We start from the raw sequence: 16,806 nt of genomic DNA, 5'->3' as shown, positions 1-16,806 counted from the left end.
CACATTTTCAATCGCTTATAACTCGAAAAATATCAACTTTTGAGAAAAATCACAACATACCTCTTTTGTTTAGAATCACCCACAAAATCTAAAAATAATTTTTGTGGGGCAAAAATATAATTTTCAATTTATTTAAAAACATTGTTGTCTATGCAAAAAAAAGTGTACAACCTTTCTGAAGCCTGGAATGAGTTTAGTTTAGGGCAACTGATTTTCATTAAGGAGTTGAGATTCATCTGTTAGCTGAGATCTGTACCGATTTTTAATAAAGTTCGTTCTTGAAAAAGCGACTTCGCACATATAAGTTGAGCCAAGCATAGTACACAATTTCATGGCCAAACATTTTCAAAATTGCAAAACACTATATTCTGAATTTAATCGCGGTCCGCACAAAATTAGCCTACGGTCCGATGCGGACTGCAGTCCGCTAATTGGTGACCCCTGTTATAAAGAACAGAAAATACTCCCAATTCCAAAAACACGACTCATCAATCAATGTATACTCCCTGTCCTCATATAAGGCTGTCAGACATGGACGTTTGCAAAGGAAAATATGAAAAAAATAGCAAAGACAGGAAGATCCATGGAAAGACAAATGCTCAACATTAAACTATTTGATAGAAAAAGAAACGAATGGGTCCGGAACAAAACAAAAGTGAAAGATGTATCAACACAAGTAGCAAAGCTTAAATGGAAGTTCGCCGGACATACCATATAAAGCAGAAAGATGAAAGATAGGAACGAAAAAGGGAATACCACAAATGCGATGGTCGGATAACTTGAAGAAACACGCCGGGTCAAAATGGATATGGATGCAAATTGACCAAGATAGAGAGTAATGGAAGAAGGAAGAGGTGGCATTTATCCAAGGATAGATGTTTAGGGCTGAGTAGATAGATAGACAAATACAAACAGTAGATTAGCGGCGAACAATCCGGAGCTTTAAGCTCGTTTTTTGCAACCTTCTCGATGTTTTCATGTTCACCGTTAGGAATTAGGCCACCCGTTGCGTTGAGTTTTCACCTGAGAGACAGTAGAGGTCAGCGTGTGACATTATGCTTATTTGTTTCCTCTGTATTTAATTTGACTGCAATGTATGTAAAGCTCTTCACTGCTTCTACATCGATTTGATATTATTTTGCAATTAGTCATTGTTTAACCTTGTATTTTTACGGCTTTCAACTTAGCTTTTAATAAAAGAAGACGTTGTCATATTCCAAAATACTTATTCTTTGATAAAAAGTTTCTGCTTTTTACAAGCGCTATTAAAATTATACAACTTACAAAATATTCACACTTTTTTGTATTGCATGTTGTCTTACTTCATTTTAAGGTGATAGATATATTTTCTAGCATTTTTTATGCTCACAATTACTAATAAACATTCGGAAATCATCTCAGTGTAGATAGGGCAACTGTTGGTATAATAAAAATGCGAGCGAAGAGGCTTATTTCGGGGCGAGTAATAAATTATACTTTTAAAATTTTGTGTTTCCTGTTCCAAAACAAACTAATAATCCCGAAAGAAGTGTGCTTTGATGTAATTTATTTGCATAACGATGCCGAAGATTTATGTGTTCTGAAAAAATAGTGATGTGGTTTTTGTTTTCATGCAATGTAGTGTATAAAATGCCATTATTATTTCACTATTACTTTTTATACAGTGAGGACGTAAATTTATGCAGAAATTCATTTTTTTGTGAATAAATTAATAAAATAATAAGTAACTTAGGCAAGTCGATTTTCATTTTTCAATTATGATTTTTTGGCATATTATACAGGGTGTCCCGAAAAGATTGGTCATCAATTATACCACAGATTCTGGGGTCAACAATAGGTTGATTGAACCTCACTTACCTATTATATACAATAGTGCACACAAAAAAAGTTACAGATCTTTGCATTTACAAACTGAAAATCTATTACAGAACGTACCCCTACTTTGTCAATGCAAGTAAAGTCTTTATTTATGCGATTTTTTTATATGCGCTTTTCTGTAGAACGTATCCACCGCATAAAACGAGACCTTACTGTATTGAAAACTCTTAGAGATTTTTTATTGAAAAAGGACATATGGCATTATTATAGTAGCAATATCTTAAAAAAAAATTAAAGTGAAATTTGTGCAAACCATAAAAATTTTATAGGGGTTTTGTTTCCTTAAACCCCCCTAAACTTTTGTGAACGTTCCAATTACATTATTATTGCACTATTAGGTAAACACAATATTTTTAAAACTTTTTTGCCTCTTAGTACTTTTTCGATAAGCCAGTGTTTATCGAGATATTTTGAATATTTGTCAAATCCACCATACTATTTTTATATGGTTAAGTACGATTATTGAGCGCTGTTAATAATCTGAAAATGTATTTATAATTTACATTATTAGGTATATTTTGAAAAAGTAGCCACATCTCGATAAAAGGTGACTTATAAAAAAAGGACTAAAAGGCATAAAAGTTTTAAAAACACTGTGTTTGCCTACTGGTACCACAATAATAGTTTAATTGGAACGTACACAAACATTTGGGGGTTTAATTTAAAGGAACAAAACCCCCACAAAATATTTATGTAAACATATCGCACACCTAGATGTAAAGAGAGTTAAGTCAAAAAAGCACTTTTTTCAAAAAACACGAAAAACTGTTTTGGGTGTCCATGTGCACTGCGGGAGTGTTTTGTTTTTATGGTTTGCTTTATTTATACACCAGAATATTATGTTGAAGTACTTTAATGTTTAATACACGTTTTAAGGCTAAAAATCGATATTTTTGAATTATTTCCGTTTTGCTTATTAATATACTTATATTTGTTATACTAACTTGAGTTGAGCCTGTGTTGGTGAATTAAGTTTGTAGTTGCCTCTCTTTTGAAGAGGCATTGTTCATTTATTTAGAACGAAGTGACTTTTTGTTTGGATGATGATTATTGTTTTCTTCTTAAATCGGCTTGAATAATACCTAATCCTGTTTTCTTCGAATATGCTGTTTTTACCGCTTTACTGCTCAAATCAAGAGTTTATTTGAAAAATACCTTGCATATTTGTATTTTGGATCCATTTATCTCAAAGTAAAAAGGATTGTTGAGAGCTCTAAAATTGTGTGTACTTAAGTACCGATATTTAGACTTTATTTGTTGCGAGTGGCGTACTAAGAATTCTTTTTGCTTTCCAAGATCACCGAGTGCCCAATATTCATCAAAGTTCTGTTGTCTTGACATTTTGTCCACTTTATCTTTGCATTTTAGGCGACATTTGTCTCCACAGTGTGGTCCAACCATTCTTGCTAGAATTAGTGTTTTAGATTTTGACAGTGTAGTTTATCTATCTCAATCTCAGTAGCAGTTTCAGGAACCATAACACCTTCTGGGCCAACTTTGTCACTATCATCTTTGGTATCCGATGCACAGGAGCTGCTGCTGCTGGATCAAATTACCGATGATGATGAAGGTACGACCTTAGGTGGGTGCGCATTTTTGTTTAACAATTGCAAATTAGGATAATTATCTTAGTTGTCAATATCACTTTCATCGCTCCAAATAAGTGAAATATAATAGTCTGGGGCTGCTGTTTAGATGTGCTAGGGATATATGTATTAACCGGTGTCAAAACAGCATGAGTTTCTTTGGATAGAACTTTATCACTTAATGACATCTTCAAGTTATCTTCCACGGTTGCATGTTGACTAGAAGCTATAGGAGTGATATTTTATTTATACTGTTTTTCTACAATACTTACTAACAATCACCGGCGATTCATTGTTTTCCTGAAATATACAATGTTTATTTTACTAACTTACAGAGTCATGTGACACAAATCAATTTAGAAAGCCCACAAAAAACATGTTTAATCTTTTTGGCTGTGTTGTAAAGATAAATTTGTTAGAAACCATCTAAAGGGATCCAACTTGAAAAATTGGCAGTAAAAGAGGAACCAATATTGTTAATGGTAAGATAAACATTAAACTGTACTACGACGTACAAACTCGAATCGTCAATAACGAAATAAGTTTAATTTTGATAAGATTTTACATAAAAAAGGAAGTATCAAATATGACTCAGCAAAACAGACACAACTACAATATCGAAAATGTTTCAAGAGTAGGGTAACAACTAAAAATAAAAATAAAATCTTTACTTACCTTGCCAGCGATACAGGTTTAGCTCAAATTGTTGTATCCTTGTAATTAGCACTAACCATTTAAAAGGTGACAACTCAAAATAATACTGCTTCAAATTTCAACTAAACAGGTACAACTCAAAATAACTCCATACTTTTTACGGAGGACACTTGCACTCCGCTTGTAATTCTGATTGCATCTAGCATTGTTCCCATTTATGCGCGGTGGGATCTGGCTCGCTCGTTCAACAAAAGAGACTCTAGGTTCCATCTAGCGTTGAATTTTGCACATATTTTTAAATCTCTTTTATTGATCGATAGGTATCCGTACAGGGAATTAAATGGTGAGCTTAACTCAATTTCACATATTTTTGACTTAACTCTCTTTAGATCTAGGTGTGCGATATTAAAACAGATGCCGCATCCCGATAAAAACTGGCTTATCTAATAAATAATAAGAGGCAAAAAAGTTTCAGAAACGTTGTGTTTAATTAATGGTACCACAATGATGAATTAATTGGAACGTATACAAAAATTTGGGGGTTTAAGGGAACAAAACCCCCATAAAACTTTTATGGGGTGGACAAATTTCACTATAATTTTGTTTTAAGATGTTCCTCCCATAAGAATATCCCATGTCTATTTTCAATAAAAAATCTCTAATAGTTTTCGATATATTGAAAAAAATCGATTTTCATTTTGTAACTTCAAAGGGCTGTAAATATTTTATGAGCACATTTGCACTAAGGTAACTTGTTAGGTTCAATCGAACTATTTTTGACCCCAGAATGTGTGGTATAATTTATGATCAATCTTTTCTGGACACCCTGTATATCTACATTAACGTAATTATTTATATAGGGTGTCCAAGAAAAATTTTTCAATTGACTTAATTGATACAAAAAGAATATTATTGTTGTGCAATGTATTTAATTGAAAACACATTTTAGTGCTGTCAGAAAATAGGAAAAATGTTTATTTGAGAAATAAACATGCGTTTCGCTTAAATTTACTGTTCCAGCTACCACCCACCTGCCTCTTGACAGATTGCACATAATTTAAGGGAAAAGCAATGTTTATTCCTTAAATAAACACTTTTTTTATTATAATAATGATAATTAGGTTAATGTTTACACTACTGAATAGATAATTGAATATACTCTCAAATTAGCTAGCACACGTCCCCTATTCCTATTGAAAAAAATCATCGATCACCTCATTACATCATATGCCAAAAATCATAACTTAAAAATAAAAATCGATCTATTTTTAGATTTATTTCCAAAATCACCCACTCACGAAAAAATGAATTTATGCAAACCTTAATGTTCTCACTGTAATATGTACAAAAAATGGATTGAATATTATTATTCAAGAGCAATTCTATCAAGTTTTCTGTTTCGCAATATATACATTTTTGTACTCTTATTTGAATAACTACAACAGTTTTCTATTTATAAATCTTATTATATACCTAATAAAGTAGATATAGTCGAACCCGCTTAATAGAATACCTCTTATAGGAATATCCCGCTTTAAGGGATAGAAATTTGAGGTCCAGAAACGCTTCTACTAGCCACCAATGATCGGTTATTAGAATATCCCGGTTATAAGAATACTTTTGCTTAGCACGAATGCTATTCCAATCAGAGGGTTCGACTGTATAAAAAAGGCATATTGAAGCTTCTTCTTCTTGCTCTAGTCATATCCTTTTGCTCTCTCAGGCGTCGCGTCCGCTTGGGATTCCGTTTCTTCATTTACCCATTCCTTTCGTGCATTTGTATTTTTGGCAATCGTCTTTAATCCTTCAGTGCCTTTCCCTTTATTTTCGACATTTAAATAGTATTTTTTAAATGCAGATCTGGCTTTCTTTAGTTTACATTTGTTTTGTAGGGAATTGTCCCAAGTTTCATTGACATTCGTACCAAATTAGGTGTATATTTTTACTCTTTCTATTTGTTAATCGTTCACACTGATTTGTTTAAATTGCTGTCCCTTTGTAGAGTTCATCGTATACTTGGTTATCTTAATGCTTAGTGGAAGTCCATATTTTTGACTTATTTCTTCTATTCTATTCATTGACTTGCGAATACCATCGTGTCGTCTGCGCATCTTATGTTATTCCTACATTTTCCGTTAATTCGAATTCCGGCTTCAACATCATTTACTGCTTCTTGAAAGATTTCCTCACAGTATATATATTGAACAGCATGATAGTATAGTATACATATACATAAATTATAGTAGGGGAACAAGGGGCTTGTTGTAACAGGGGTAAGTAGTAACACAGCTTTTTCATATGTTATTTGACCGTCTTTAACTAATTTAGCTGGCTCAATCTTATTCTCTTATCGCCCTGCAAATGACACCGTCTAGCCAGTCATCCTCCCATAGTTGCAAATACATAGTAGTTTTGTGCACGAGCTTCAATTGGGTGAGTTAATATAAAATTTGACACTCATAAAATTTTGGTTATCGCTATTGTTTTAAAAGAAAATGAAACTTTCGGTATTCATTTCTTTTCTAAATTTAGTCATAGTTTGATGTTGCTTAACAATTTTACGATTAGGAAGACATTTTTACAGTTATTTTAATAAATATACAAACGTGTGCTACGGGGTATGTTGTAACAAAACGTTGGGACTTGTTGTAACATGTTGTAATCTGGCTTCGTATATTCTTAAGTGAGCTGAAATATATTTTGGATTAATTCCCCTAAAGATGCGAAAACTGTCTTACCAATGTGCCGTGAAACTCAGTGCTAAGCAACTTCCTTCTTATTGGTATCAAAATTATAGAGCTGCTCCAGATTAAGTTCAAAATGTTATGCGTAGAAATCTACATTTTATATTTAAGAACACCGGAAGCCACGTTATTAAGTCGAGCAACATCTTTCAAAAGGCGCAACGTTCTTATTGTCTTCGAAATATACCAAAAAATTCAAATTAGTGTACTGTTACAACCTGCCCCAATAGATGTTACAACTAGCCCCAAGCGCGGGGTAAGTTGTAACAATGCACTTTTTGAAGTTATACTTCTTTACCGGCGATATGAGAGTGAATTTTTATATGTTAAAACCTATGATCTCGGCGCATGCGCATTATAACTTTGTTCTGATTGGATGTTCAAATGACATGTCAAAAATTATTCAATATGGCGTCTGTGGCACAGCTGTACGTAGTTTGATTATTTATGGTTGTTGCGTTTTGAAATTTGTGGGAAAAGAAACAAACGTATAACGTATACATGGAACAGTAAATCGGCAAAACTGCAGACATTGGACCATCCCCCAAGATCTGCAGATTTTATACCACTTGAGTTTTTCCTATGCGATTACTTAAAATCAAATGTCTACATTAATCGATCACTAAAATTTATAGGATTTAAAAAATATACATAATTACGAACATATACTATTTAACATACAAGAAACACATACAGTATTGTATTGTATTTAACTTAATTGTAATGTAACAAGCCTTTCTGTATAGGTACACACATATTATATACTGTTGTAGAATTGTTTTTTTTTTGTAAATAAATTCAGAAAAAATTAAATTTATATCAACGACCATGAAATGATAGTTTTTCATCACCCTGTATTTTCATCACCAAAATTGTTTAGAATTTAATTTTGCTATCAAACAAGTGTTTCGGGAAAAAGTGAAACGACTAATAAGTGATTCGACGAAATGCACGGGACATGAACAAACATTTCGGTGATTAGAAAGTGGACATCGTTGACGAAAACAAAGACGGCTTTAAGATCATTTCCGGAGAAAGTAGGAAAGAACTAATTATGATATCTCTTGAAATATGACAAAATGGGAAATTTCTGTGAAAAAAAAAAAATTTGGTTCAGAAGAAATGGGTATAAAAGGTTTTGAGAGAGGCGTGGTTTCGATTGAGTGGGAAAGATGAGGTAGAAGGGAGTCGGAATTTGGCGAGAGACAAGAGGTCACTGTGTAATTAACATCGGCGGAAGGCAGTCCAGTTTTTTATTTTAAAAAAGTTTAGTAATCAGTGTATAGTGTGTGTAATGGGCCTTTGCGAGCAGAATCAAGTTGAAACCAAATTGTCGACCGGTTGAAGAGTCAATTTTCCTGGTCCGAGGGAGCTTCCTTTGTTTTGTCTAGAACGAGTAGCTGATTAATATCTTTTTGCACAAGATATCGAAGAAGGAAAACTGAGTAACAGAATTCGAGCAAATCCTGTATGATTTTGGAAGCAGTCGTGACGAGAGGGACTTTTTCGCAACATCCAGAGAGTACATGTTTGGAAGAATCAAGGACGGCGCAATCCAGAGAACGAGGCAGTGAAGAAACAAAAAGGTCAGTCAAATTATTTGTCGGAATGGAGAAAATTTGTTTATATCAAACCCATACTTGTTTATTTGTTTATTGAACTTTTCTTTTACGCAGTTAGTCATTAAAATTTAAGAAATCAAGTCCAAAGGAGAAAAGTAAATTTTATTTATTATGAGTAAATAATAAATTAATTAAATTTTTTTTTTCAAAACAAGGTGATATCAGAGTTAGATTTTAATTGATTAAGTAAGAGATTGTTGCAACAAAGTATAAATTTAATATTTTTTGAATCACATGTACACGGCTTATTTGGTAAAAACAATAGATTACATTTATATGATATTGAGTGTTTTCAATTTCCCTGTTTCCACCCCGGAAGAAGTAAGCAATCAGAAATATTAGAAGCCACAGATCACAGGTATTGTCTACAATACAAAATAAGTCCTGAGAATAAAATTGATTGGAAAATTGAATTTAAATTTAGTTTTTGTTTTACATAGGCAGTAAATAAAATAATTGAATAATTAACTAAAATAAGAATTTGCTAATCAATCTAATTAAATAGATATAATAGAGCATAACAATACATACATTCAAAACACGTCTTTGTTACACAACTTTATAATACTTTATAACTCTTCTCCAAAAACCATTCAACATTCGAACTTTTTTGAAATTTTTTACTTCTTATGGAACACAAAATTAGCTATGTAAAATAGTCTATTTTTGTAGGCAACTCCAAAGATGTCATAAGTATAATAAAACCGAATTTATACTGTAGATCGCCGCATGCAGTTTTGCGAAATAATACAAGATTTATAGGTATACCCAAATAAAACCACGCTTCATTGGCCAAATACCTTTTGCTGACAAAGCAACATTGTGTATACGTATACACGGAACAGTAAATCGACAAAACTGCAGATATTGGATCATCGCCCAAGATCTGCAGATCTTACACCACTTGATTTTTTCCTATACGATTACTTAAAATCAAAAGTCCATCAACCACACATGTTTATAAGATTTCAAAAATATACATAATTAGGAACATACACTATTCAACATACAAAAAACACATACAATACTCTGTTGTATTTAACCGAATTGTCATGTAACAAGCCTTTCTTTATAGTACAATGTACATACATACATTCAAAACACGTATTTTAAGATTCGTTACACAACTTTAAATACTTTCTAACTCTTCTCCGAAAACCATCAAACATACGAACTGGTTTGAAATTTTTTACTTCTTATGGAACAGAAAATTAGCAATGTAAAATAGTCTATTTTTGTAACTCCGACGATGTCATAAGTATAATGAAAGCGAACACTTCTCCGGTTTCCACCCTCCGTTTTTATGCAGATTTTATTCACGTCCAACATTTTGTATAAAAAGGGTTTCAACAGTTTTTCCATTCTTTTTTTATTTAGTAAGAGTACAAGGCCCTATATAAACATCTATAATATAAGGAAATTTGGAAAGTTTTTCCCTTTTCTGTGCTTTGATTACTTAAAGGCAAGTATTTATTTATTTATTTACATAAACTAACTCGACAGCTATGCCCAACATTAGATATTATATTTTAATTGTTTTGATATAGACCAGGGCGCATCTGTAAAAATATTAGTACATTTGGACGTTGAGAGGTGACTCAAATTTTTTTGCAGAAATTGCTTGAAAATAAATCAAATAATAATATTTGAGTTATCTCCCTCTTAAAAAGGTCCGGAACATTGTTTAAATAATCAAAATGTCAAAAAACTAAGGAAACATTCGATTTTTTTCTTCGTTTTTTGATTATAACTTTAAAAGTATTCATTTCCGAGAAAAGTTGTACTGACATAAAAGTTGCGTATATAAATTTCCTATAATATAAAATTGGTTAAAAATTTAAAAAATAGTCACTCTTGTTACAAAATAGCAATGATTGCGAAAGAACCATACAAAAACAAGTATTCGCATTTTACGTAAACCATTTATGCTACACTTAGGACCTTCATATTTCACCTAAAAAAACTTTATGATACAGTAAAATAATATGGTAAATTTCATTAAGATCGGTTCAATAAATTTTGCAAAATAAATTTCGCAATCCAGCTTTCGCAAAAAAAATTCATTTCTTCAAAATGTTACAGGACTGAAAATAAAGTAGATAGCAAATTGAATTTTTTTTTGCTTATAGAAATGTACTGTACCTTGGATTTGCAATTTTGCAGAATTAAAATCGATTAGCACCACGGCGTCAGGAATTTAAAAAAAAACATTAATTATTGGTGCTACGCGCAGGACAGCGGATAGTTGGCTCTGATTGGTCATTCCAATGACCTTTGACAGTGATTGATTCATTTTAATTTTTATTACATTTCGATGTAAATAAAAAAATTTGTTTATTGCAAAATAAAAACACATACACTATCCTTTGAAATAACACTTTTATTAGCAGAAACTTTCTTTGTTCATATATTTTAACTTAGAGAGTAAAAGTTTATTATTTTTAAATATAGGCAATTGTTTAAACAATATTTCACAAACAATTATAAAATTAGTTTGATTTTTGTGGAATTAAAATATTAAAATACAACAAAATATAGAGTAAGAAAATAATATATTAGATAAAGATTGGAAGAAATTTTGGTGGAAATCAACTTGTGTGAATCGAACACCGCTGTCCTGCGCGTAGCACCAAAAATTAATGTTAATTTAAAAAATTTCCTGACGCCGTGGTAAGTAATCGATTTTAATTTTGTAAATTGTAAATGAAAGGTACACTACACTTTTATAAGCGAAAAAAATTTCAACTTGCTATCTGCTTTATTTTCGGTCCTGTAACATTTTGAAAAAATGAATTTTTTTGCGAAAGCCGGATTTTGAAATTTATTTTGCAAAATCTATTGAACCGATGTTAATAAAATTTACAGTATTATTTTACTGTACTATAAAGTTTTTCTGGGTAAAACACGAAGGTCCTAAGTGTAGCATAAATGGTTGAAAAACGTAAAATGCCAATACTTGATTTTGTATGTTTTCTTTCGCAATTATTGCTATTTTGCAACTAGGGTGACTATTTTTTAAATTCTTGACCAATTCTATATTGTAGGAAATTTAATTACGCAACTTTTATGTTAGTACAACTTTTCTCGGAAATGAATACTTTTAAAGTTATAATCAAAAAACGAAGAATAAAATCGAATTTTTCCTTCATTTTTTGCCATTTTGATTATTTAAACAATGTTCCGGGCCTTTTTGAGAGGGAGGATAACTCAAATATTATTATTTGATTTATTTTCAAGCAATTTCTGCAAAAAAATTTGAGTCACCTCTCAACGTCCATCTCAAAACAGATGCGCCCTGGACTAATATATCTTAACATATTTTGATATCCCATTGCTTTGAATAATACATGATGGATTATAACAGGGAGTATGAAACCTATGCTCTGAATCTCCTATTAATATAAGAAGCGGCAGGATTCTTATTGGTGGAAAGATGGTGGCGCGTGACCACGTTAACGACTGAGTTAAATAAATTAAAGAATAATGAACTAATCGACATAATTGAGACGTTAAAAGTACCAGTGAATGTTGCAAATCCACAAGTGATTACCTATATAAATAAAATAATTGGTGAATTTATAAACAGCAAGAGCGACAATAAATCTTATGATTTGGTGGATAACATAACCTGTTCTCACTGTGACACACTATCAGACAGGACCATCACCATCAAAAAAGAACTTGACGCTGTAAGTAAACTTACATATCATCTAGAAATCTAGAGAATAGGTACCAAAAACAAGAAGATCTATTTTTTCTCCTAAAACAATTAAAAGAGAAATCAGATTCACAAAAGATACATATAACGCCATCTACTAGTACTATTGCGAACTCCAAAACACATTATAAGACAAAGTTAAGTATAGCCGAAAAAAATGAAAGAAGAACACAAACAAAACTTTATGGGCAGAGCAGCAAAAAGTGAACTGGTATTACTCGAAAAAAACCTGACGTAAATAAACAAGGGAATTTACAAAAAATAACGAAACCAGATGTTTCGAAAGGACTGCTTTTTAAACATAGCAGATTAAAAATTCATTAATTTAGTAGAGGACGAAAAACCTACTGGGCACGAAAAACCTACTAACGATGAAATACCTATAAATGAAGAGAAAAGTGATCAAAAATGGAAAACTATTAGGCCTAGGCGACATCAGTTTAACGGACGAAGAAAAATTATAGTAGGTAGCAATAGAGATAGCGATGAGGTTAAGGGTGTTCCAAAACTTTCAACTCTATATGTTACAAGAATTAATAAAGAAACTACAACTGACTCTCTAACCAAGTTAATTAAAGTTAATTTTCCTGAAGCGACATGTGAAATGATTCAATCGAAACATCCAACAATTTACTCATCGTTCAAAGTAAATATATGTTCAGGGACCTTCTACAAAAACTTTCAATCCCGAAGTTTGGCCTCACGGAACTGTTGTAAGTCGTTTTTTTTTACCGCAAGAAAAAACAGACAGAAGAATCTAAGTTTTTGATCCAGATATTACATTATTAAATATCCCAAGTGTTAGTCAGAAAACTGGTTTTAAATTGCATAAGCTAGAAGTATTCAATTCTCCTAATATGGGCACAGTTATAGAAATGCTTCAACTTTCAATCAAAGTTTTGGCTCACTTCATCAAAATATACAATGTGTATCAACAAGCATTGAAAAACTAGAGTTCTTCCTGCAGTGCGAAGGTCTACCTAATATATGTGTCTGTTTAACTGAGCACTGGAAATCTAAAGAACAACTAGAACTACACCATATAAATGGATTTTCTCTGGCTTCATCTTTGTGCCGTGACCAAGGGGAACATGGAGGGTCTTCATTATATGTGAAACAGGGTGTGGCTTGGAAGGAACGTTCTATATGTTCTCTATCTGAGAAATATAATTTTGAAGTGAGTGCTGATCAAATAGACTATTGCCTTTTTAATTGTGTTGTGTTATGTATATCTGTCTGGATGTGGCTCTACTGATGTTTTTATGTCAAAACTGGATTTAATACTTGATGTGCTAGTCTCCGAAGGTAAGGCTACATGTGATTTTAATATAGATTTCAAATCAAAGGCACTAATTAAGCAGAACTTGGTAAATATTTTAGATTCTTATGGCTTAACCGTAACTGTGAATGATTATACAAGAGTAACTGCAACTAGTAAAACTCAAATTGATTATATTGCTACAAACATAAATCATTAACAAAAAACAATGGTTGTGGAAGGTTTTATCTCTGATCATCGTGCGCAATTGTTCCAATGTAGCATTAACACAGACAATGATGCCTATATATTTCGGTAAATTGCGGAAGAGAATTAAAGATTTTTTCGTTTCAGAGGCAGTGGCGGATCTATAAATTTGCCTTGGGAGGGAAAATTTGCCTTAGGGGAAGTTCCAATGAAACACCAACCAAAATACATAAAAAATATAAACGCAGATTACATAAAAGACCTAAATAATAACTTATAGGCATTAAGTTCCCTTAATTTTCCTACCTAGTGTGTTTATTGGGTTGGATTTGTCTGTCTGTGTTTCGGCATTCGAGATGTGGTGCTAAAGAAGAATGTGGAAAATACCATGGACAAAAAGAGTAACAAATCAAGATGTTTTGCTGAAGATGGGGAAGTAATGCGAAGTCATAAAAACCATACAAACGCAAAACTGGAATATCTAGGCCACATAATGAGAGGAGAAACGTTACTCTCTGTTAAGACTCATAATCCAAGGAAAAATCTCGGGAAAGAGAAATGTGGGACGTAGGAGGATTTCCTGATTGCGAAATTTAAGGGAGTGGTATGGGTGCAGTTCAATACAGTTGTTCAGAGCTGCATCCAACAAAGTTAAGATTGCTGTGATGGTAGCCAACCTCCGATTCGAGACGGTACTGAAAGAAGAAGAAGGTTCGGTTCCATGTCAGCTAATATATTTTTCTGTTTGAACAATTTTATTTTTAATTTTGGATCTTGTTAGGAGGGAAAATTTCCTCATTATCCCTCCCCGTAGATCTGCCACTGGCCGGCGGGCAGCTTTAACATATGTTTTACCGGGAACGTGCGTCGTCATGAATAGTGTTTGCAAGGCTATAACTAGATATGTATAAGTAATGATAAATATTTAAATATTCATTTCTGTACTCTTTATTTTGCCGCATACTTTGTTTGGTTTAGCGAGTTTGCATTATATTGCTGTTTTATTTCTATTACAGAAGAGAGCTGGAAATTTATTTGATATATTATTCAACTACTAAAAGCAGTTGTCTTTTTGGTCCATGAAAAAATGTTGGAGGAAATAACAATAGTGATAATTCTCAGGTGTATTCCTACTTACAAAGATTATAAAATTTCAAAAATAAATACAGATCTACCTCTATTCTTACGAACTTGATGGATATCATCAAAAGAGTACAGTAGAACTCCAATTATCCGGACTCCAATTATCCGGATGAGATTGAGAAAAAAAAATCAAGTTTGTAAAAAAATAATTCATTTAACTGTGATTCAGTATTGTGTGTCAATATTACGTAAGTAAACTTTGTCATTTACATATTGTTATGTATACTGTATTGTTTTTCATAATAAATACCGTATATGTTCTCCATTGTGTTTTGCTATAATTACGTTTCTTTCCCGGGAAAGGCCTTTTTCGAGAAAATTCCAATTATCCGGATTTTTGATTATCCGGATCGGGTACGGTCCCAATTAATCCAGATAATTGGAGTTCCACAGTATCAAATACTGTACCTAATACAAGGATTTTTGCTGTTATTTCTTTGTTTGTTGTTTTATAAACAGAAACATATAAAACGCATAAACAATATTCAAACTAGCACATTTTCTGCAGAGAACTGCATATTATTAATTACACTAAAACACAACAATGCAGATTATTTTCCATGGGATAACCGGAGCGTACAAACTTCGCAACTTACGAATTTCTCTTGTAGTATGTAGAGTAGCCTCAAGGATATTTGCACTAAATTACCAATGAAATTGTTTTGTATGTACAAATTTATACAACGTTTGTTGAAAACGATGATCCGCCATAATTCCGAATTTAGATTTGCTAAAAAAATTTGACTCTAAATCTGCTATAAAATATAAAAAACCACATAACAAAAAATTACGGAGTACAGAGATCAAATATATTTTGATAATTGATTCTGAAGGTTGAACAGTCTATAAAATATACTGCAAAAGCTGCAGTTGCGCTTTCAGATCGAAATATAAATTTTTTTTTATTTTAACTAGTATCTAAGTTTTTTCGGATTTCTCAGTATTCCGGTATTTTTTCAGGTCCTGTACGATACTCACATTATACATAATTATATTCTTTCGCGTAAGGATGATGTCACAGTTAAATAATAAAAACGGTCTAATATCTCGAGAAACACACTTTCAAATGAAAAATAAAAAAATGCGTATTTAATATTTTTCAAAAACCTATGGAGTGGCATCAAACACGACTCCCCTCTACAAGCTGGAAGTGGGATGGGGGTAACTCTAAAATCTTAAAGAGCAACCCCCATTTTTTATTGCAGATTTGGATTCGTCATGAAAAATTAAGCAACATTTATTCGAAACAATTTTTAGAATTGTTAATAGATGGCGCTAATAAATTATCTTTTTCCAATTATAGTGCCATCTATCAACAATTCTAAAAAATGTTTCAAATAAATGTTGCTTAGTTTTCATGGTTTTCATGGTCAAACAACTGCAAGAAGCAAGATTTCCAACCTTAAGAAAGAAAGAGTCACCGAATCAACTACAAAACCAACAGCTACCAGTGGCTACAACAAATATAAGTACAACACAAAGACCTACATATGCTCAAATGGTAAGTGCCAACCAACAAGGTATTACAATGGTCACTCAGGCAAATGACATGCAAGAGTTAAAGAATATGATGAAATGGCTTATGGAACAAATGAGCACCATGCTAAACTTATTAACAACACTTGTCTCAAAAATGAACTAATGGCTAATACACTAAAATTTGCCATATGGAATGCTAATGGCTTGACACAACACAAACATGAGTTGTATGCATTTATAGTTAATCACCAATTAGACATAATACTGATTTCAGAAACACACTTCACGAAAAAAAGTTTTATAAAATCTCACAACTATAAAATATATCACACAACACATCCAGATGGAACTGCACATGGTGGGACAGCAATCATTATAAGAAACAACATCAAACATTACCAGACAACTCACTATCAAAAAGCACATATTCAGGCCACAAATGTAGTTGTAGAAGACTGGACAAGACCTATAATTTTTCAGCTATATATTGTCCACCAAAACATTCAATTAAACAACC

This window comes from Diabrotica virgifera, chromosome 4 (genome assembly GCF_917563875.1).
Source record: "Diabrotica virgifera virgifera chromosome 4, PGI_DIABVI_V3a".
Lineage (NCBI taxonomy): Eukaryota > Metazoa > Arthropoda > Insecta > Coleoptera > Chrysomelidae > Diabrotica > Diabrotica virgifera.
This window is presented reverse-complemented; position numbering follows the sequence as displayed.